Consider the following 25,227-nt stretch of genomic DNA (forward strand, 5'->3'; position numbering starts at 1 on the left):
TTTAGTTTGCTGTGCTATATGTCGGGGAAATGTACGTCGGTGCATAGACACGCTACCACAGGTATATTCAAGATCAAAAAGTAATATAAGATCTATATTAGCCATTCAGTAGCATCTATTATGTTTTTCTGGTCTATAAAATGATGCCTTATCATCTTCCCCCTTAAATTGTTCTTGGTGAGATGAAACTTCACTGAAAAAATTCTGAAAACGTCAGGTGATGAAAGTTTTATCTGTGTACCACCAGCAACATATCCTCAAGAAAGCCCAAGATCGAGGTGTCAATATCTTTTAATATTTCGAAAAATAATACAGACTCTTTAGATATGGAAATATCATTGTTCCACTTAATTTTAGAACCCATAGTCGTGTTGAACAGTATGTGTGATCAAGAGGGAAATTTGCGAATAAAGAAGAAATTTGACCACTTCAAACGTTATTTTATAGTGACGATAAATGTAATTGTAATGAACGTTTCAGGTGAAATAATGAGAGTGTCTTCATAATATTCTCAATACTGTGCAATATGAACATCCATTTTTTTATATTATGACAGAACTTCCTTTTCAATTTTGCATCGAAGTTCCGGGTTGTTCATAGCATTTGTAAGCCGAGAGTATGAGTTACTAACTCGCAGTTCAATACTCTCAATACAGCGAAAGAGGAAAAATCATACTCCCACCACAAAAAAAGTTTCACAAAAACAATGAAATTTTAGAAGTTGCGCAGATAGGAACAGGGGAGTAGGTCAGGATTAATGTTCCACCAGCGATGAGGTCATCAGAGATACAACACAATTTCGGATTAGGATCAGGACGGGGTACATCAGGGCCGCCCATGGCGTGCTAAACGTGACGCGCGCAGCGTGGGCGAGCTGTGGGCGGTCCAAGCCCTGGCCTGTCACTCGGCTTTGCTTCGTCCTTCTCGGAAGCACCCGGAACAGCGCGACATTTCATTTAGCATTGCGGTGCGGAATCCTGCTTTCGGCTCAACTCTCTGACTGCGGCAGAATCGTGGTGTCAGCGCCATTTACCCTTGCCTGTTTGTTCGTTGCATGAAGGAAGTTCGCAGGTCCAGTGCCTATTTGTACAAAAAGAGGCAGATTAGTTATCTATCATCAGAGTCCTTTAAAATGAATGGGAATGACAAAAGAGAGGGATAGGAATTCTCAATTCGCATACGCGACCTTTACTGCTTATTTTCTAGGAAACGACATTATAGTACTATGCAAAACCAATTTAAAACTTTAGAAAACAATGAAAGAGCAAAAAATTACAACGATCCACAGACAGGAGTCATTGCTCTTTACCTCAAGAAGCACTTTGTGCTAAATTTGCAGTTATGGATCACTTGAAGAAATTGGCGGTACGAATAGTAACATTTTAGAATGTGCACTCATTATTCAATTTTCAGTTGCAACAGTTTTCAATAGAAATGAACGAAGAGTATGGAGACTTCATGTATTATTGGAAAATGCGTTGGCTAAGTCAAAGGACAAGCCTGGAACGATTTTTCGATTTGAATCGCACTGTTGTTGAATTTATGAAGGAAAAAGGAGTGCAAGAATAAAAATTAGAACATCCAGAATGGATTAAAGATTTCGCATTTTAAGTGGACTTAATTGCACACTGCCCACAGTAGGACATTACAAGGTAACTTCTTTCTGATTTGATGGTGATGCATTTAAAAAGAAACTCGCACTGTAGAAACCACGCATTCTGACGAAGACAATCCAGTTCCCTGAGCTAACTAGCTTTAAAGAAAACGCAAGGTTTGAAGAATTCATTGTGGCCTTGCAAGAGCTGCAACGGTAGCTTTATAAAGGTTTTGAGGACACTGTCAGTCCGATATCTGTTTTCGAGCTGTTTTCGAGACCGTTTGCTGTTACAGTTGAAAGCGTCCCTGTGCATGTGCAGATGTAACTGAGTGAGCTACAAGGTAATTCCAGTTTTAATTACAAGTCTTTTTATTTTAAAACTGTCCAGGAGGTGTACATTGCTTTTCTTGGGTAGACTTCCCGAATCTCCATAACGAGGTTGCAAAAGTGATACAATATTTCGACTGACATTTTTGTGTGAACGACCTTTTCTTGATTATGAAGTTAAATAAGTCAGGTTATGTGGCAACTTCAGTGTGAAACTCTATGAAACTGTGTGCCGATAGTTTGCACCAGATAAAAATTACATCCGCAGAGCGCTAAAAAACTAGTTAATACTTAAAATTGATTTGCCTGTGACCTGTTTTGTTAAGAAATGTGAACCATAAAACCAAGACATAAGCATTACGACTGCACTGCTATTTAAATGCGGTACTTTCATTGTTTTCTCCTCTTCCCATTCGTCATGCAAAGACAGCACGGTGTGGTGGTGGGGGAAATGTGAAGCGAGGCTCAGCGCTTTGGTATTCTGACCTGGGCATGGCCCGCGAGCCAAAGTTTTGTTGCCCATCCCTGAGGTACGCAGTCGCTCGCGATCTTTCCAAAGAACCCATCCTGGAATTCAGCTTTAATCGATTTACAGGAACCAAGAAAAAAGTAAAACAGAATAGCCGAATACTGATTTGAAGTACAGCCCTTCCGAATTTCACTCCAGTGTGCTAATCACCGGAACACTTTGCACAGATACACAAGATTTTTCTTTTTGTTAGGCCCCCGTGTTTAATACCGAACCAGGAGACGAAAGGTGGACAATAAACTATAAATATGGTTCAGATGACTCTGAGCACCATGGGACTTAACTTCTGAGGTCATCAGTCCCCTAGAACTTAGAACTACTTAAACCTAACTAACCTAAGGACATCACACACATCCATGCCCGAGGCAGGATTCGAACCTGGGACCGTAGCGGTCGCGCTGTTCCAGACTGTAGCGCCTAGAACCGCTTGGCCACTGCGGTCGGCAATTTTAAAGAGACTGGATTGTTTCTGGACAAGGAACTAATTGGACAACTGATATGTGGGTGTACCCAGCATATTTCATTCTTAAGAAACTCATGCTGTTCAGCTCTTATGAGGCTTCTGCCAGTTCTTCCAGAGGGAAAATTCTCTGGGGTCTCCATGTTACTTACATAAAGAAAAGCATAAAACAAGAAATTATATTTATATATAATCCAAGAATGTTAGGTGTATCACAATTTCTTCTCGCATGTCATATAAATAAGCAGAACAATTTTTATCGACCTAACAGTTACACCAACATATTCTATTAATATCATGAGTTTATGTGGTGAACTCTTGCAGTGTAATTTGCTATTAGAACTGGTTACGAATCCCAAAACACTGAATTTCCGTGTTTTCATTTTTTCTTTTTTCCTTTTTTTTTATTAAAAGTGGATTAGCTCAAGTATACCTTCGGAATGATACATAGAACGACAGCCTTCCTTGCTATCCCTGTGTTCCACAAACGTTTTGCAGATTCGTGACACAATTTCAATACATTGCAGCAACGTCACACACTCTAAAACAATTAACGGTAGTTGTGTGATAACTGATCAATACTTGTGGCATTTCAAGATTCGATTACAGTTTTTGGATGCCAGTAACTTGCAGTCTACCACTGACTATTTTACAAGGTGGGGAAAATAAATCTAGCCTGGAACATATTTCATGAACCGTAACATAGGCAACCCAACTTTCTTTATCTGCTCCTAGGAGAGTACTCGAAATCTTTAGGTATTTTTACAAACAATTTCTTCTTTTTAGTTCAAAGGCCCATGATTCGTTTGTGGTCAGAAATCCGTAATTACACTCGTAGATTTTGATAAGCAGCATGCATGAGTTTTGAACTCATAATCTTTACATATTTGATAAATAAATTTATTATTAGGCTTGCATCATAGTTTCGAGATTTCAGAAATTCATATCAGTGTGAAATTTTGTCCAACATTATCTTTGGCTATGTTATGTGCAAGTTCGATCTATGTACCACCAGTAACATAGCCTCCAGTAAGGCTAATATCGAAATTCCAGTACCTTTACGCAGTTTGATATGTATTACAGACCATTAAGATAAGCAAATAGTTTGGTGGCACTGAATTTGAAAATAAATAGTCATGTTTTATGTATCAAGTATAAGTTACACATTAAATTCACTCCGTCAGTAGCTGACATAGGACTGCAGTTCGGACTGCTATTTGTTTGCGTCAACTATCGCTGCTCAGATGTTTAGCACAACATTTTAGCCAAAACATGTTTTGCACTGTTAGAGCTTTGGCCATGTTTTTTTCTGTACAACCAGAAATGACGTGTCAGCTGCCTGCTTACCATGTTATTTTTAGCCACATGTGTTTTTTACTGTTATAGAACAATTTGGACGTGAAGAGTAGCACTTAATTTGAGAGTTCATAGTCATGTTTTAGGCGTCAAGCATGTGTTACACATTAATTACATTCTTCAAGAAGCTGACACGACACAGCAGTTCGCACTGCCTATTTGTCTGTGTCAACCATCACTCCTTATCTGCTTAGCATATTACTTTACCCAGCATATATTTTGTAAAGTTAGAGGCTTGGTCATGTTCAACTTTGTACATAGCCTCATTAATGCCCTAAGTGAAGTATGAACGGCCTGTTTAGCATTTCATTTCTAGCAACATGTGTTTTTTTTTTACAGCTGTAGAACAAGTTAGACGTGGTAATAGGATTTTGGCACAATTTGAGAGTCCACAGTCGTGTTTGATGCATTAATTTTGAAAAAACATTTTAGATTAACTTTGTGACACTTGATAAAACCATTGTATGTGTGCGTGTGTGTGTGTGTGTGTGTGTGTGTGTGTGTGTGTGTGTGCGCGCGCGCGCTTGAGTATTTTTTTAATAAATAATGCGGATAATTCAGATGCGAAAATATTTGAGGTAGGAGTTCTATTGTTCCTTACGACAACTGTGTTACAGAGATCGAACTACGCTCATTAACAAGTGTTGCTCAACCTGTAAGTTAGACCACTAATGCCAAGTCTCACCAGTATCGTGAGTATATTTACGCATTTTTGATAAATAATCGAACAGTTTTGAACATGGCGCAAAATTCAGATCGTTTGGATGCTTTTGAACATGGCCGAGATGGCGGCTACGTACTATTGATCCGATTTTTTATTTTAATGGCAGGTAGAATACTAGCTGGTGATAGGCTGTTTCGTTTTAATGGACATTAAAGTTCGTAGGTAAGGGGAGTGTGGCTCGTGAGCTGCTGACGATAACGCCATTGATAGGGATATGGCTTGTGATCTCATCATAATAACATTATACAGGGTGAAGCGCAATTCGTGCACTCGGGCTTCGCAGCGCAACTCCTCACATGCCAGCGATAAAAAATGTCTGTCACAAAACTTTGTCCGGCGAGTACATCTGGCAGAAAAAGGACGTTAAAGAGTGGCAACCTGGCGACACTGTAACCACATGTATGGCAACTACCTCTGTCAACACACTGTTCTAGTGCTGTACAGTTGGTGCAGTGGGTAGAGTTTTCGGTTAGCGTGCAACAGGTGGATGGTTCGATCCTGGATTGAGGCCTATGTTTTTATTTGGTAAATGTAGTGCCGGTGGTACGGAACCTGGCATCTTAATCGTCAACAGCAATTACACAGGTTCTAGAAAACACTTGCACTTACATACTACAGTTGTAGAAATGGAAGATTGGTCTGAGGTTCGAATCCTGCCTCGGGCATGGGTGTGTGTGATGTCCTTAGGTTAGTTAGGTTTAAGTAGTTCTAAGTTCTAGGGGACTGATGATCTCAGATGTTAAGTCCCATAGTTCTCAGAGCCATTTTTGAAGATTGGTCAGCTTTGAAAGAAGGAATTTCACAATCACCTCATCCACTAGACGCGAAACCTGTTTTCTTTGTATCCCCCTCCAATGATTCCAGAGATTAGTAGCAACTATTATTCTTGCCTCTTTCAGGTCCATACATTTCGGTAGGGCCTTATATTACCAATAGGACTAGCAATGTGCTTTGCGAATAATTTCCAAACTCGGTTACTACTTGTATGTGTTATCACCATGGTCCCATGCCTTTCAACACTGACTCTGGCAACCCCATGCTGTTGAGTTTGTATTTCAATGCATTATTATTATTATTATTATTATTATTATTATTATTATTATTCTATCGAGGGGACTGTGGAAAAATCACGTCTATTACCGTTAGGGACACACTGTGATTCGAAACAGAACATTTCACAACTAGCGATGTCGGTATGAATCATGCAGAACAATATCTGTCAGAGGGGTAATGTGCACCACATGCAACAGTTGCATCTTTAGCATCTCGAAATTGATATTGTTTTTGTAGTTACTTTGTCCTATGACAGGTCATTTGCTTCTACTGTCTATTTCTTATTTGTCTAACCACGTATTTGCTACGTTCAGAGTCACAAAATGTTGTAAATTTAGGATACATGTGACGTAAGAAGCGGCGTATATTACAGTACAAAATTACAAAATGAAATTAGCAAATAAAAAAAGTACCCCAACGCAGGATCGACCCACGACCTCCTGCATGCTAAACCAAAACTCTGTCCTTTGCACCAACTGTGCACCACAGCTACCCTTTTCTGAGAAAGCTAGTTACCATACACGTGGTTACAGTGTTGCCAGATTGCCACTCTTTAATGTCCTTCTTCTGCCGGATGCACCCGCCGGACGAAATTTTGCGAGAGACATTTTTTATCGCTGGCACGTGAGGAGTCGCGTTGCAAAGACCTAGTGCGCGAATTTCGCTTCACCCTATATATAGAGGGTGTGGCTAGCGCATGTCACGTCACAAATGTAAAAAAAAAAAAATGGCCTGGTGTCGATATAGTCCTTCTGGCACAACATTTGATGCAACATAATCCCGATGTTCTGCAGGTGTTCAGTAGAATGCAGTTGCTTGTTGATATTTTTCCACATTTATTCGATTGGGACCAGATGATTACTTAGTGCAGGTCAGAGTATTACGTCAGTATGGTACAGACGATCATTAGGTGTACGTATCATGTCAGGACAAGAGTTTTGCTGCTGAAAGGCATACTGTGTTTCTGCCTAATTAACAATGAACACTGAGAACGCAGAATATATGTACCTTACAAGTGTACACTCAGAATGATCAGACCGCTGCCGTAGGTAACTTATGTCATATTCGTTATTTTTCACGCCCTAAGCCGAGGAGTTCAAAAGCGCTTATCGCTATACACCGTTCATAGTATATGTGCTTTTCCCTAGGCCACGTCATTTGCGTTAATTGGAACCCAGATCAGATTCACCTGCGAAAATAATGCTAGCTTACAACACCTAAGTATGGAGAGTAGGACAAGGAATCTGGCTTCTAGCAATACCTCTTAAATTAGCACCATGTAACAAAGTTTTGTTGTAGGAAATCCAAGTCACCATTACCTTGTCAGAGCACTGGCAGACAAGTGCGTTGCTTGGTCCCGAATACAGTACTTTTCCTTCCTTATCCTGCACTGGTAAACCGAAAACTTCACGCTGTGTATTCGTTCCTCATTAACACTGACTGTGTCATCAGAATGCCGAATACACTAGGAAACGGTGATAGTTTACTTCCTCTACGTTAATTTCTCGTCCATAATGTGGAACATGATGGTGCAGGGTCCACAACTGAAGTAATTACTTGGTATTACAACTGAAGTAATTACTTGCAATCAAATAACAGCAAGAATTGTACTTTTATTTTCGATCATTACGCCGGTTATGGGCACCAAGACAGTTTTCAAGTTATCATGTATCTAGCGACGTAGGAGTACGTCTCATCATTATAACAACTAACCATTTGGCAATTCAAACATTTTAGTTTAACTGAAAATATTCCCACGACCACATGGTGGCATCACGTTTCTTGTCATCATCTAACCTCCTCACCGACAGCATAATGCCCATTAAGTGAAATTATCATAGGTTAATTCCTACTGGACACCTCACCTATTTCGTCAGTGTGTTATAGCTGTACTCATAGTAGTTACACCTAAAATAATCCGATATTAATAACTGAAGATCGTTCTGGTTATTTTACCCCCGCTCGGATAGCCGTACGTGTTAAGACGCCGATTCCTGGCCAGGGAGCTGCGCCAGCCCCTGATCGAATCCACCCAGCGGATCAACGACGGGGGTCGGTGTGCCGCCAGTCTGGATGTGGTTTGTAGGTGGTTCCCTACGTCCCATTAGGTATACACCGGTCTAGTACCCAACTCCAGCCTCAGTTACACTATTCGCAAACATTAAGAATACTTTTGCTCACCTTCACGTCAATAACACCACAAGTAGACAGCTGGGGGCGCACATGCCGTCCTTGGGAGTGGGGTGTTCATGGGGTGGCGACAGAAAGCGCATCCCTCCACACCTTAAACTAACCTTGCCAAATCTGTACATAACAATGCCGACCCTGCGTCGAATAGGCACAGCATCACAAGCAAAAGAAGAAGATCGTTTGAGATATTTTACGAAATACATTCACAGAGGCATTGTTGCTCTCTCTCTCTACTTAGGCAGTATGTCGTTTCTCTGACACACTAGCGACAACCTGCATTAGATACTAAGGGGTCCTACAAGACACTCTTCTCGCCTCGGCGAACGGACGCGTATAGCGTCATACCTCATTCTTATCACACATGTATAAGCTCGGGATGGTCAGGAAACGAGTTCTCAGAGCAGAAAGAACAGGACGTATCACCTCTCAGTTCGGCTTGGTACTCAATGATTCATCAGCACCCACGTGAAGAGTCTATCGTTAATGAATCGCTTCATATAAAACTGAAACCACCACGATCGATCTCCACCAGCAACAGTATGATGATAACAGGTCGACACACAACCGGCTAAGACTATACCAATACACAGATAGACCGCGGTACAGGAGATAACGTCCGTTTTAGTGCTGGACGGCAATAACACGTGAACACCCACTCGTGCCCATATCTTCTGTTTATGACTTGCACCGTCAAACACGACTACCTCAATGAACCGCACTTCAGAGGCACAGAGATTAACAAGTGCGCAGTTTTTTTTTTTTTTTTCGTTGGAGACCAGAAGACAAAAATACATAGTCTAGACTAATGACTCACAATATCTGTTGGTTTTCGTTATGCAGTGTTAGAGTGTGTCATCAAAAATGTGCGATTAATTTCTGTTGCCACCGAGGCACAGCTGAGACAGACGGCTGCATCTTCATTTCGTGAATATGTGTGTAGAAAGGAACACAGTCTCCGGTACGCATGCTATCAACACCGTATTGGCCAAATAGGCAGCTACCTAGGTCACCGATACATGGCCAGTGCTAAATGTAGAGTGCAAGTCCAGAAAATTTCATCCAGTTTGGTCTTATATCCATTCATATTATCAGCGGTTTTGCCTTCGGTCCGTATAAACATAGAAACCTTCCTTTTGCGGGTGTAATTCGTGCAGTTCAGCCAGTGACTGTTCTGCACGTTTTCCTACACAAATGAGGAGACTCACGTGTCGTTTGAAGTTTGTATGTAATAGTAGCAAATTTTTGTAGCAAAAGTTTCAAGATTATTAGCATAAAGCTTTTCAATATGTCTATATTGCTATAATTACTACGAGGTTAATCTCACAGTTGGTCACACAACTGTGTCTGTTGCTGCGGTAAGCAGGCCTGAAGATAGCCGCATATAACTGTTTCATGACGGTTGCCATGTAGTGATTTCGAGATATTAAAAATTTAATGTATTACATTGCGATCAAGCGCTCCTCAATTACACAGTGTTGAATTTCATGACAAGATTATTTTGTCTCATCACTCGCAGCGGTCGTGTCGTCGCATTCTCGCCAGCGTGCTGGCGGAACACACACTATTCGACTTGTGTTAATTCATTGCGCATCTGCCATATGACTACAGTTTTCTCAGAATCTAAAGATGATTGGATCATATTTCTGACTGAAACACAGAAACCGTCTTCATGAAACAATTCCTTCAAGCAATGCCAATAAATCAGAACTCGCCTCTCTACTAAAGGTATCACAGTAATCTGCAATTCAGCTCTCTACATTACAGATAAAGAGTCTCACATTACTTCTTAGAATTAGCTTTGTGTATTGCAAGCTTGCTGCCTACACTTTTTATGTGGCCAGTGGTGCGAGATAGGCATCTACGTATGGCTGCAGGCCGTAGCCGCGCTGGGAAGGTTGGTTGAGTATTCCGGGCTGGTGTCGCCGCAAAAATAGTTCTCAAACCCGCAACACTCCATCCGACGGGTACTAGAGGGATGCCAAGGGGGGAATGTTTCCACATGAAAGGGGCTGAATGAAATAAGGGTTCCTTCCCATAAGAGTACATCACTTTCACAAGTGACGGAACATATCAAGTAGTAAGTAGGTTCTAAACTAGTCTTTTGCCATTAACAAGTTTAAGTCCACCAAATGCAAAGGTACTGATATAAAACCCAATAATCCCTTTAAAAATCACTTCATGTGAATAATCTTATAACCATCCGTACATATTTAAGGGGACGGGGCGGTTGGCGAGGTCATGCTTCGCTATGACTAAATGGGCGTCTCTCCTTCACCTGAAATAGCTGTTCGACAGAATATCTGGTGGAGTTCAAAGTCGTACCTACGTGGTCAAACTTTGACTGGGTACTGTCGGCCAATTACACAGACAGGGTGGGATATCGTACCCGCATTCTCGCCAATGTCCCAGGAACACAAAACCACAATGTCTCAGCACGAGCGGATTGGGGTCGCACTAATGGCGGCAGTGCAAAATTAGCAACATGACATTAGCATCAACTGAATATTGGATAGGTGCATCCGGGAAAGGTTCACAATCACGACAGAATTTTGGAAGGAGAAGCTAGTCGATGCGGTAGGAAGGGAGACGCAATGTGTCAGTGGTCTTGACTGGAAAAGGCGAGATGGTGAAACAGTATTGCTGGGGAAGATTAGCCAGGGACTACTCTCTGTCATCAAGAGAAGAAATAAAGAACAGCATGGGTATGTAAGCAATAGGGTAAGAATTAGACAGGGGCAGACAGGTAAACTAAGAAGCAACTGACGGCAGCGACCAGCCGATCTAATTCACGATGCAGATCGGCAGAACGGACGACTGTGATCGTGCTTCTTTCGTAGCAGAAAGAACTGAACCACTCGAAATATGTCGGAGCTAATCTTTATACATCGTGAGTGTAATTCCATCTCTCTGAATGGTCATTCATTGAACAGGTAATACACTTATGGGAGCCACAGTCGACTCGAAATTGTCGTTGCAAATGACAAAGTAGGATTGGCAACATCCGGCATAATAGTACAAAACTACATATAGTTTGATAGCACTTAAAGTGTTCAGGATGGGAGGACGGGGACGGAGTGACTATGCAATGGTAAATTAGTATTACAAACAGGGAATGGATCATATAAAACATCATCGAAATATGAAAGTATTAAAATATCAAGGTATTAAATACAGTATACACTGAAGAGCCAAAGAAGCTAGTACACATGCCTATTATCGTGGTGGGGCCGGCGAGCATGCAGAAGTGCCGCAACACGACGTGGCATGGTCTCGACTAATGTCTGAAGTAGTGCTCAGGGAAATTGGCACAATTAATACCGTAGGGCTGTCCATAAATCCGTAAGAGTACCAGGGGGGTGGAGATTTCTTCTGAACAGCACGTTGCAACGCATCCCAGCTATGCTAAATGACATTCATGTCTGGGAGTTTGGTGCCAACGGAAGTGTTTAAACTCAGAAGAGTGTTCCTGGGACTGCTCTGTAGCAATTCTGGACATGTGGGGTGTCGCATTGGCCTGCTGGAATTTCCCAAGTCCGTTGGAATACACAATGGACGTGAATGGATGCACGTGATCAGACAGCATGCTTACGTACGTGTCACCTGTCACATTCGTATCTAGACGTATCGTTGGGTCCCATATCACTCAACTCCACACGCCCCACACCATTACAGAGCCTCCACCAGCTTGAATAGTCCCCTGCTGACATGCAGGGTCCAGGCGTTCATGTGGTTGTCTCCATACCCGTACATGTCCATCCGCTCGATACAATTTGAAACGAGACTCGTAGGACTAGGCAACATGCTTCCAGTCATCAACAGTCCAATGTCGATGCTGAAGGGCCCAGGCGAAGCGTAAAACTTTGTGTCGTGCAGTCATCAAGGGTACACGAGTGGGTCTTCAGCTCCGACAGCCCATATCGAAAAATTTTCCTTCTATGTTTCGCACGCTAAAACTAGTTGATGACCCTGCACTGAAATCTGCAGCCATTTTCGGAAGGGTTGCACTTCTGTCACGTTGAACGATTCTCTTAAGTCGCCGTTGGTCCCGTTCTTGCAGGATCTTTTTCCGGCCGCAGAGATTTCGGAGATTTGATGTTTTACCGGATTCCTGACATTCGCGGTACAGTCGTAAAATGACCGTATGGGAAAAATCCCCATTTCATCGCTACTTCGGAGATGCTGTGTCCCATCGCTCGTGCGCCGACTATAACACACGTTCAAACTCACTTAAATTTTGATAATCTACCAGGCTTAACGCCTTTGTAAACAGTGAGCGATATTGGCAATAGTCTAGTTAAGTGTGATGACTGAACATCGCTTATACTCCAGGAACATACTCGGGATACATGACAAGGGATAGTAATGACAAGTTACATGACATAGTCACGCCTTGCTGGATGCTACAAGTGGAAGTGGCGAAGAATAGATCACACTTAGATCTGAGCTACATACTGGGAGGGATAAATGCACAAAAATATATAGTGCTGTTCTAACGCAATCGCACAAAGATATAAATCTGCAGTGCAGATTGTAGTAAATTTTCTTTTGCTGCGGCTGTGGAGGGGCAAGGAGCGTAGCAGCTAGCCGATATCCGTTGAGCATCGTGTAAAACAAAATATATATCACAACATCGAAATGGCTGAGATAAATCACAGAGGGGCTCTAATGCAGTGCAGCAAAGCATCGCGAATTATATATGTTCACTGTCGTATCGTAAGAGCGCTCGTGTACATGCATAGAATAGTACTTGTACTAGTCAATAGAATTGCGAATAACAAGGCATAACAGGTGCAAAATCACGTAATCCTTAATCCTTGAATAGGTTGTTCACAAGGACTGCGGAGTTGGAGGAACAGGTGCACAAACTTCCAACTAATAAGCAGAGTTAGCAGACGAGAATAACCAACTGCATAGACAGGGAGCTATATCGTGAATGGACTTTAATGGTAATAAATTTAGCATTCCGTTAACAGAAAGGGAGGTGACTTCCACCATTAATTCAGATATAGTCTCTCTGAGCCAGGGCTCCGCCAACTTTGCCTCTCTGTTTAAATACGGCTGTGCGCAATCTAGCACACTAACACGACTTCGTTGTTAATACAGTCCGGTGTCACATGATATATTGCGAACAATGGATCAGCGGCAACAGGTAGATTCCATATTTCTAGATTTCCGAAAAGCATTTGACACGGTACCACAGTGCAGACTGTTAACGAAGGTACGAGTATATGGAACTGGTTCCCAGATATGCGAATGGCTCGAAGGCTTCTTAAGTTGTGCAACCCAGTACGTTGTCCTCGACGGCAAGTGTTCATGAAAGGCAAGTGTATCGTCAGGTGTCTCCGAGGGAAGTGTGATAGGGCAGCTATTATTTTCTATATACATAAATGATCTGCCGGAGAGAGTGAACAGCAATCTGAGGCTGTTTGATGGTGCTGTGTTGCACGGAAAAGTGTCGAAGATGAATGACTGTAGGAGATACAAGATGACTTAGACAAACTAACTATTTGGTGTGATGAATGTCAGCTGGCTCTAAATGTAGTAAAACTGTAAATTAATGCGGAAGGGTAGGAAAAACGAACCGGTAATATTCGGATGCAGCATTAGCAGCGTCCTGCTGAACACAGTCACATCGTTTAAATATCTGATAGTAACGTTTCAAAGCTGTATGAAATTGAGCGAGTATGTGAGGATTATGGTAGGGAAGGCAAATGGTCGACTTCGGTTTATTTGGCGATTTTTGGGAAAGTGTGGTGCATGTGTAAAACAGACCGTACGTAGGACGCTGAAGCGACCTATTATGGAGTACTGCTCGAGTGTTTGGGATGCGTACCTGATCGGATTAAAGGAAGACGTCGAAGCAATTGATAGGCGGACTGCTAGATTTGTTACCGGTGGGTTCGAACAGAGTGCAAGTGTTCGAAACGATCCCTGGAAGGAGGACGACATTCTTTTAGAGGAACGCTATTTAGAAAATTTAGGGAACCGGCATTTGAAAATAACTGAAAAAAGATCCCACTGCCGCCAACATACATTTTGCAAAATGACCACAGAGATAAGATACGAGAAATTAGGGCACATACGGAGGCATACAGATAGTCTTTTTTCCCTCGTTCTATCATCGGGTGAAACAGGAAAAGAAACGACTAGTATTGGTACAAGGTACCCTTCGACACGCACCATACGGTGGCTTGAGGAGTATGTATGTAGATGTATATATAGAGGTAAATACATCAAAGCAGTCGTCAGGACCCAGCCATCAGAGCAGTAACATTCAGCAAGTATGCTTAAAAAAATTTGGTTATCTTCTTTGCTGGCCAAAGGCATTTTGAATAGTATAGTGAGGTGGTTGTACAAATTTGAGAAGACTTTTGTCATCTCACAATTACCCAGTGACAATACCGAAATGTGCCTTGTACAATTTCAGAATCCGTCAACTATGTGATTGGTTCGCGTGATAAATAGGTATCATAAAAATTTTACAAAATGGAGCAGCGTTTGAAAGAAGTATTGCAGACAGGGAAGCCTCATTACTGCAACACAATGATCACCGTTGTTGATATTGTTGCTGTTTATGATCCGGTATGAGGGCCATATTATGTTATCAGAAACCGGCCAAATACACTGATGTGACAAAGGTCATGGGATAGCGACACGGACAAGTACAGATGGCGGTAGTGTTGCATATACAATGTATAAAAGGGCAGTCCATTGACGCATCTGTCATTTGTGTTCAGGTGATTCATGTGAAAAGGTTTACGATGTGATAGCGACCGCCCGATGAGAATTAACAGACTCTGAAGGCGGAATTTCAGTTGGAGATAGACACATGGGACACTCCATTCCGGAAATCAATAGGGAATTCCATATTCCGAGATCCACAATGCAAAGAGTGTGCCGAGAATACCAAATTTCAGGGATTACCTCTCACCACGGGCAACACAGTTTCCGACGGTTCTCACCTAACGACCGAGAGCAGTAGCGTTTGCATGAAGTTGTTAGTTCTAAGAGACAAGCAACACAGCATGAAATAAACTCAGAAATCAATGTGGCACATACAACGTACGTATATGTTAGGACAGTGCGGTGAAATTTGGAGTTGACCGGCTGTGGCAGCAGACAGTTGACACCAGTGCCTTCGCTAACAGCTTAACATAGTAAAATATAAACTTTCACGGCCGTAATTGTCACAATTAATAAAATAAATGCCCTCCGCAGATGGGGACGAAACGTCCGGTTTTAAACTGAAATCCCTTCGACCTCAGCATTCACGGCCGTAGTTGTCACAATTAATAAAATAAATGCCCTCCGCAGATGGGGACGAAACGTTCGGTTTTAAACTGAAATCCCTTCGACCTCAGCATAACATCGCCTGCAGAGTTTATACTGAGCTCGTGATCATATCGGTTTGACTCTCGAAATATGCATGGTCACATGACTCCCGATTTCAGCTGGTAAGAGCTGATGGTAGTTTTCGACTGTAGTGCAAACCCCACGGAGCCATTGACCCATGTTGTAAATAAGGCATTATGCAAGCTGGTGGTGGCTAAATAATAGTACAGGCTCTGGTTAGATAGAATGGACTGGGTCACTGACTGGATACTTGGAGATCATTTGCAACCATTCATGGACTTCATGTTCCCAGATAACGATGGAATTTTTATGGATGACAGTGCACCATGTTACATCGAATATTTATGGAACGTAACTGAGAGGTCAGTTCGTCCACGAAATACTGCGCCGGGAAGACTTTTTCAATTATGGACGGCTATAGAGGCAGCATGGCTTAAAAAAAGTTATTCATCACCTCGGTTCCGGAACTTGTACACAAAATTGCCACAGAGATCATCATAAACATCATTTCCGCCCTTTTTATTGCTCTTGAAAACAACAGATTGGATGTCGTACCACCATACAGCAAGACCTTCAGACGTGGTGGTCCAGATTTCTGTACATACCGGCATCTCTAATATCCAGTAACACGTCATCTAGCATTGATGCATGCCTATATTCGTCGTGGCATACTTTCCACAAGTTCATCAAGGCACTGTTGGTCCAAATTGTCCCACTCCTCAACGGCAATTCGGTGTAGATCCCACAGAGTGGTTGGTGAGTCACGTCGTCCATAAATAGCCCTTTTCAATCAATCCCAGGCATGTTCGATACGGTTCATGTCTGGAGAACATGCTGGCCAGTCTCGTTGAGCGATTTCGTTATCCTGAAGGAAGTCATTCACAAGATATGCACGATGGGAGCGCAAACTGTCGTCCATGAAGACGAATGCCTCGCCAATATGCTGCCGATATGGTTGCACTATCGGTCAGAGGATGGCATTCACGTCCCGCACAGCTGTTACGCCACCTTCCATGACCATCAGCGACTTACGTCGACCTCACATAATGCCACCCCAAAACAGCAGGGAACCTCCACCTCGGTGCACTCGCTGGACAGTGTGTCTAAGGTGTTCATCCTGACAGGGTTGCCTCCAACCACGTCTCCGACGATTGTCTGATTGAAGGCATATGCGACACCCGTCGCTGAAGAGAACATGATGCCAATCAGGAGCGGTCCATTCAGCATGTTGTTGGGCCAATCTGTACTGCACTGCACGGTGTCGTGGCTGCAAAGATGGACCTCGCCATGGACGTCGGGAGTGAAGTTGCGCATCACGCAGCCTATTGCGCACAGTTTGAGTCGTAACACGAAGTCCTGTAGCTACACGAAAAGCATTATTCAACATGGTGGCGTTGCTGTCAGGGTTCCGCCGAGCCATAATCCTTAGGTAGCGTGTATCCCTTGGGCGGCCTGAGTGAGGCAAGTCATCGACAGTTCCTGTCTCTCTGTATCTCCTCTATGTCCGAACAACATCACTTTGGTTTACTCCGAGATGCCTGGAGACTTCCTTCTCTGAGAGCCCTTCCTGGCATATAGTTTCCGAGAGGGGTTTCATGGTACAATATACTACCTTCTAACACAAAATCAGGCACTCGCAAACTGTTGACAACTGGCGTCTTCTACCTGGGTGTCTTTTAACTCTACTACTAGCACTTCAATCGATGTGGCTGCTGTGACTTATTTACTCTCAACAGCAAAGAAAGGTGCTACTTTACACTAAACGACAGAAAAATCGGACCAAGTAGCACCAACAACAGAAAAACCGTACCAGGGCGTGACATCAGACAGAGGGAGCGAGTCATTGTTTCTGGAAATGCGGGATATCCGACGCACTCTCTGTATTCACTTATGCTTCTATGCTAAGGATTGCATACCTTACGACTCATATTGTGGACCAGACTGAATGTTCTAATCCAGGGGCGGGCAGGAATCCTGCACGTGTGCGGTGCACTTGCACGCGTGCAGTTAACAGGTGTTTTGCGTGCACACAGGGGCAAGCTGGCCACCCGCTTATCTCCCCTCCCCTCGATACCTTCTGCCCGCTCCTTCCACTGCAATGCGTCTTGTTTCCTAGCTTGCTTTATTGAAAGAAGGAATAAGGTTAGTAGGAGCGCTTGAAAGATATCGTGGTTAGAAAGAGTACCTATTACCTACGATACGTTTTATTTAATTATCATAGGTGGAGTGGAACAAAATTTCTACATACAGACAAACACAAACGGTTACGTAAATTTTCATCACTGATGTTTGCTCTTAAGCGAGACTTACTAATTCAGCAAATGCTTTTCCAGCTTTCGCTATATTAAGCGCAATCTTATAACTTGCACGTACCGCTGGGCTGTTATTGTTGTCGTCCTGAAAAATTGAAAACAGTGCTCCATAAAATGTTAAATCAGTTAGATGAGAGGCATGACGAAAGAAAGTTGCAGATCTCTCGTGACCACAGCAACTACGACAGATTCATTTACTATCGTCAGATCGCTCTTCTTAAGCTCAGTCAATTTCCCCATCCGCTCAGAATCCGACAATAAATTGTACTCGGCCTTGTGAAATTTGTTATAATGGCCTTCAATACTGAACTTCTGCTGACCAGCGAGAATACTGCCACGTATTAAACATTTTTAATTTTCACGTTTTTGCACAAAGAAAAAATGATTCTCCCATTACTTTTTAAAAGATAGCAAATCTCCACTTCTCCGTTTCCTTGTTTCACTCTGCATTTTCCGGTTCTTGAAATACAACGTCCACTACGTAGTGTTCGCTTCGCATCAACGTCAGCAGTTTAGCCTGACAGTACATTGCCGCAATCTGCCGGCTGCCGCCACTGGCCCGGTCGACGATTGCACCCGAGCAGCACACGTGCAGCGCTGTGTGCTCACGAGCCGCGTGCAACGTTTGCCCGCCCCTGTTCTAATCGCAGCAACAGCACCTGTTTCCCAAAAAATATAAGGCACAGAGGCTATAAAACCTTTAAGAATGCGCTTATAATTACTCACTGTCTACCATTTAGGCATACCTGAGAATAAAAGACCGATCTTACCAACACCTCATTTTTTCTAAAATTGTTTATCTTTTGGAACTTGGAACTATAACTCGTCACCTTTTGAATTACCTTCCACGAATGTATGGGCTCATGAGTTCAAGGGACTGATATGACGTAAGTTCCCAGTAGCGTAATGGTTGGAAGAGTGAAGCAGTAAACAGATGGCGCATCTGCCTTCAGCGGTGGAGCAGCGAAGACGTTCTGTTTACATCCCTAGCGAGATAGCAGTCGTGCGGTGTTGTGTTCCTCTGTCGTTTTTGTGCACTAAACTGACATAGAAGAAGAAGAACTAAGTCAGTTTCCCGAACGAGCATGCAAGACTGAAGGCAATGGAAATCGAGAAATTCCAATGACACAAAGTTTGTCTTTCGTAGTGATACTTGTAGTTTATCTTTGACAAATGCTCTACCGAATGAGCTACCCAAATACGACCCAGGTTCGCTCCTCACAGCTTCACTTCTGCCAGGACCTCGTCTCCTTGATACAGACGGTCGTACTGCTGGATGGTCGTCGTATGACAACGCAAAAAGACATTGCCAACGCCTTTGTGCAACAATACGGTCATCTCTATGAAGAAACGGAACACAGTCAGGCAGCCTTGCACAAGGTCCGGCGAACGCTATCCGCGTGCCTCGACAAGACGGCCGACCGAGAGTTAACAGGGGGAGTCACAGTTGACGACGTAATGGAAGCGCTTGATAAGGGAGCGTCGCACAAATCGCCGGGGCCCGACGGGTTTCCGTTAGTTTTATCGTACATTTTAAGGTCTCATGACTCCATGATGGTCTGCCATGTGCCTTCAAATGATGTCTCCCAACGCGCCTCTTCCACCCTCCTTCGTGGAAGGAATGATCATCCCTATCCACAAACCATCCGGCGGCACAGCGATGCAGGCCTACCGCCCACTGACCCTTCCTAACTGCGACTACAAGATCTATACAAGGATACTTGCAGCAAACTTTAAACGCGTACTACGCCAAGTGATATCACTCGACCAAACCCAACTAGGAGGGGATAACAATATACAAACTGCATTCAGCGACTAGCGCTATGTTACCGCACTGGGCGTCTTGTCACGGTTCGCGCGGCTCCCCCGTCGGAGGTTCGAGTCCTCCCTCGGGCATGGGTGTGTGCGTTGTCCTTGACGTAAGTTAGTTTAAGCTACATTAATTAGTGTGTAAGCGTAGGGACCGATCACCTCAGCAGTTTGGTCCCACAGAAGCTTACCACAAATTTCCAGATTTTACAATCACACTGGCAACAACATGTCGTCTCCGGGATGCACTGGTATCGATAAACTTCGATCACGCTTTTGTCAGGGTGAGCCATCTCATGGAAGTGATGACGCAAATGAGGTTTCCAGAAAATTTTGTCACCGTCGTTATGAGACTACTCCACGGCGCCTCATCCAGAGTGCTCATCAATGGACGCGTGGTATGCCCTATCACCATCTCACGATTGGTCAGACAGGGGTGCCCGCTGTCGACGATATTGAATGTCATCGCTGTCGAGCCGCTGCTCTGCGCGCTCCGGAATCGACTCCAAGGAATGACGATAAGGTTAAAATGGCTTTGAGCACTATGGGACTTAAATTCTAAGGTCATCAGTCCCCTAAAACTTAAAACTACTTAAACCTAACTAACCTAAGGACAGCACACACGTCCATGCCCGAGGCAGGATTCGAACCTGCGACCGTAGCGGTCGCGCGGTTCCAGACTGTAGCGCCTAGAACCGCTCGGCCAACGCGGCCGGCAATGACGATAAGGTACAAAAAGTTTATATGCAGAACATACGCGGATGACTTAGTGTTTTTAGCACAGTCGAACGACGAGGAAAGAGCGGCCTTGCATTGGATTAATTTGTATGGTATGGCTGCGGGAAGTCGTATGAACATGGCAAAGTCGGGAGCGATGAACATCGGGAGACGACTGCCGACGGGAAGTGTAGCACCATTACAGCTGATAAACAAGTTGAAATGCCAAGGAATTATCTTCACTATAGACGTTCGACGCACGGCGGCACTGAGCAAACAATTCGTGCGAGTGTCCGAAGTCACAGTTTAAGGACTCTGGACATGATACAAAGGGTCACCTTTGCCAACACGTATCTAGCTTTTCACATCCCCCACCTGGCACCAGTTCTTCTTATGCCGGTGGTATTGGCGCGCCGAATCCTGGCGGCGTTGGGATGTTTTGTGAGCGCAGGTCTGCTTTTTAAGGTCGGATACGAAACACTCAACCTTCCTAGTAGTCGTGGAGGTCTAGGACTAGACCATGTCCGCGGTCGATCAGTGGCTATTTACGTAAGCGCGATGATAAAAATGTGAACACGACACCGGACAAGTCTGACGGGGACCTTGATAGAGGAACTAACTCCACCTTCTCGTTTGGCACCGGTAGCGGTGGCTCACATCTCACCATCGCTCGCTCACATGTGAACCTTTTTTGTGGGACACAGTTATGTACATATAGAACTACTGACTACCAGGACGGCAACGGCACGTGATATATATCGCATCTTGACCCGACGACGGCCGAATAATGCCGTGGAGCGGCGACAACCATCAGTTACATGGTCAGTAGTATGGCGTACAGTGCACCACGCACACCTCAATACGGGGACGCGCGCACTGTGGTATCAGGTAGTAAATGGGAAATACGTGACTCGTTCCAGGTTGCATACAATTCATATGGCGGATGAGCCACAGTGTCCACAGTGCAATGTTAGAGACACAGAGGAACATCGCCTGAAATTCGGGCCTTCGGCGGACGTGTGGTGTTTGCTCCAAAAACTGATCGCCTACCTTCTTCGGGTGATGCCGCAAGCAATAAAATCACGGATACTACTTCTCCCAGATATGACCTATTATCCCCGAACGAAGACAAATGCAGTGACTTGGATTCGGGGTCTGACTGTGCTTTACCTTTTCCGAGACGGCGGTAAGAATGTACTCGACTTTTGGGACTTACTACAAGAACATCACTCACAGAGTATGAGACATCCGGGCCATCGAACATATTACGCAAATTTTTTAGGGAGTGCCTTGCTTGATCCCCCACCCAGGTGGGCTGTCCCGGGTAGGAGAATGTAATTATTGCCTTTAAGTATCAGAACAAGAAAGAATCAGGACAGTGGAGAGGATCCACAACCCAACGCGCCCAGGAAGAGGGACGTGGTCCGTAATTGTTTTGTACTGATAGAAGCAGTTTATGTTTTTTTATTGTTACACCATTATGTAATAAAAAAGTCCACTTATTAACGTGTTCTAGAAATATTTTATTTTATAAACAACGTCTTTTAACATAAAAAAATGATAGATGCAGTTTATGTTTGTTATTGTTAACCATTATGTAAAAAAAAGTCCACTTATTTACGTTTTCCAGAAATATTTTATTTTATAAAGGGCATCGTCTTATATAAAAAACTTATAGAAGCTGTTTATATTTGTTATTGGTAATCATTAAAAAAAAGAAAAGCAAAGTGCGGCTAGAGCACTTGCCTGCGAAAGGCAGAGGTCCCGAGTTCCCGTCTCGGTCCGGCACACAGTATTAATCTGGCAGGAAGTTTCAAAAACCTCTTTGTTTTGTGTGTAAAGTCATTTTCTAAGAAATATATTTGTTATATGTGATTCATGGACTAATAAATGTATAATATTAGCAGATCAAACTCCATGCTCTAAGTATTGATTCCCCCGTTATAATTAAATTGCCAACGCCCTCCAACCATCAACACGTGAGGTCCCTTGATAGAATCAGGATTTAAATTAACGTTTCCTGCAAGCACAACAGTTATACTGATAATCACTGTTGGTATTTCGTGGAGATATGCTACCGCTTTCTGATCTGAGACGGTAGTACTGGCAACAGAATTTATTTGCCTATCCATAGAGGTTCGTTGTAAGTTGCCGGTTGCCGGTTGTATTTCCAAATGCGCTCGACTTGTGGCATATATGACCTCTCTTCCATTCCTTTTCCATCAGGGGAGGGGACGCGAATTCGTTTTCTTTTTCACAGTTTGATATAATTATGTTTCTTAGATTATTTGGCGTCCCTGTCATTCCTTTTTCATCCTGGTAGGGGATACGAATTAATATTGCTTTGATCGGCACTCAGATAAATTTCTTTTTCACGGAATAGTGAACTCGAGTACACAACTGATTAGCTACATAGCCGAGCGGTCTAAGGCGGTGCAGTCATGGACTGTGCGGCTGGTCCCGGCGGAGGTTCGAGTCCTCCCTCGGGCATGGCTGTATGTGTTTGTGGATAAACAATAGACAGAAGTGTGCAACGTGGGAATGAGGCTGTGGCTTCAACACAAGTTTCTTAAGAAAGTCTGGAGTTTTATGTAAGTGCCTCCTCATTGCAGATAACGTCGACCATGCTGTTTGTCGTTCATGAAGAAGATCAGTCATTGTCAAGATACGCTTGTACCATAAAACTGTTGGGAAAGTTTTTTTTAGAGACATCCACAGCAGAGAATGTTGAGACAGCCAATAATAGTGAAGCGTCAGGAACCCTCACAGGAGGTAGTGTTCTTTTGTAGCTAAATGACCTGACTGCATTGGGAGAAAAGGTTGAAGTTCACTCCGAAGTTCCATTTTTCAGATTACGGCACCACACTTAGCCGTAATGTAAAACAGTAATGTATGAATAATACTAACAGCATATTGAAGAAGTGTTTCTAAAGAACCTCTTGAAGGAGCGTTTCTCAAATTAGCATCATACAAAAAGAGTAAGCCCACAGCAGTTAATGGAAGACATCAGGTGATAGAGGAGAAGTCCTACCGGAAGATAAATGGCGATCATTCACATTTCTGAGGAAGTGTCATTTGCAGGAGTAGTCGACAATCGACGGCAACTACAGCACCAAACAATAGCAGTTTAGTACGCTAATTAACAGTTTTGCCTTTGCAGCATTTCAACATCGTACCCGTTAGTTAGATATTTAAATAATTTGAATTAGATGATTGTGTGTAAAGCTTTGATGGTCTGAATAATTATGTGTATTTTTGTGAATAATGAGTGTTTCACCTTCAGGTATTCCATGTTTGCCTTCAAGATGTGTTGTAAGTTGTTATGCGTAATTACTGTATAGAGCCGTTTCGCACATTTTTGATTATGCCCGTCCGCACGCAGCGAGAGTTTCTGTTTGCCTTCATGCTTGCCAAACCATACCTTGACCGACATTGTCCCTGGCTCATACCCCGATTAAGAGCGTTTGGAGTCTTATGGGCAGGGCCCTCCAACCAGCTCGGAATTTTGACACTCTAACTCGCCAATTGAACAGAACTGAGCACTTTATCCCTCAGGAGAACATACAATAACTCTGTCAATCAGTGCCAACCCCAATAAATGCTTGCATTAGCGCCAGTGGTGGACCAACACGTTATCGAATTGTTCAGTTTGAGAAATACTTTGTCTTGAAAAAATCATAGAATTTTTCTGAAACCGTAATCATTTGTTTGTCTGCACATACAGGGTGTTACAAAAAGGTACGGACAAACTTCCAGGAAACATTCCTCACACACAAAGAAAGAAAATATGTTATGTGGACATGTGTCCGGAAACGCTTACTTTCAATGTTAGAGCTCATTTTATTACTTCTCTTCAGATCACATTAATCATGGAATGGAAACACACAGCAACAGAACGAACCAGCGTGACTTCAAATACTTTGTTACAAAAAAAATTGCTCTGAGTACTATGGGAATTAACTTCTGAGGTCATCAGTCCCCTAGAACTTAAAACTACTTAAACCTAACTAACCTAAGGACATCACACACATCCACGCCCGAGGCAGGATTCGAACCTACGACCGTGGCGGTCGCGCGGTTCCAGACTGTAGCGCCCAGAACCGCTCGGCCACATCGGCCGGCCACTTTGTTACAGGAAATGTTCAAAATGTCCTCCGTTAGCGAGGATACATGCATTCACCCTCCGTCGCATGGAATCCCTGATGCGCTGATGCAGCCCTGGAGAATGGCGTATTGTACCACAGCCGTCCACAATACGAGCACGAAGAGTCTCTACATTTGGTACCGGTGTTGCGTATACAAGAGCTTTCAAATGCCCCCATAAATGAAAGTCAAGAGGGTTGATGGCAGGAGAGCGTGGAGGCCATGGAATTGGTCCGCCTCTACCAATCCATCGGTCACCGAATCAGTTGTTGAGAAGCGTACGAGCACTTCGACTGAAATGGGCAGGAGCTCCATCGTGCATGAACTACATGTTGTGTCGTACTTGTAAAGGCACATGTTCTAGCAGCACAGGTAGAGTATCCCGTATGAAATCATGATAACGTGCTCCATTGAGCGTAGGTGGAAGAACATGGGGCGCATCTCGTGGTCGTGCGGTAGCGTTCTCGCTTCCCACGCACGGGTTCCCGGGTTCGATTCCCGGCGGGGTCAGGGATTTTCTCTGCCTCGTGATGGCTGGGTGTTGTGTGCTGTCCTTAGGTTAGTTAGGTTTAAGTAGTTCTAAGTTCTAGGGGACTTATGACCACAGCAGTTGAGTCCCATAGTGCTCAGAGCCATTTGAACCATTTGAACATGGGG

Source organism: Schistocerca nitens, chromosome 3, assembly GCF_023898315.1.
Source record: "Schistocerca nitens isolate TAMUIC-IGC-003100 chromosome 3, iqSchNite1.1, whole genome shotgun sequence".
NCBI classification, from domain to species: domain Eukaryota; kingdom Metazoa; phylum Arthropoda; class Insecta; order Orthoptera; family Acrididae; genus Schistocerca; species Schistocerca nitens.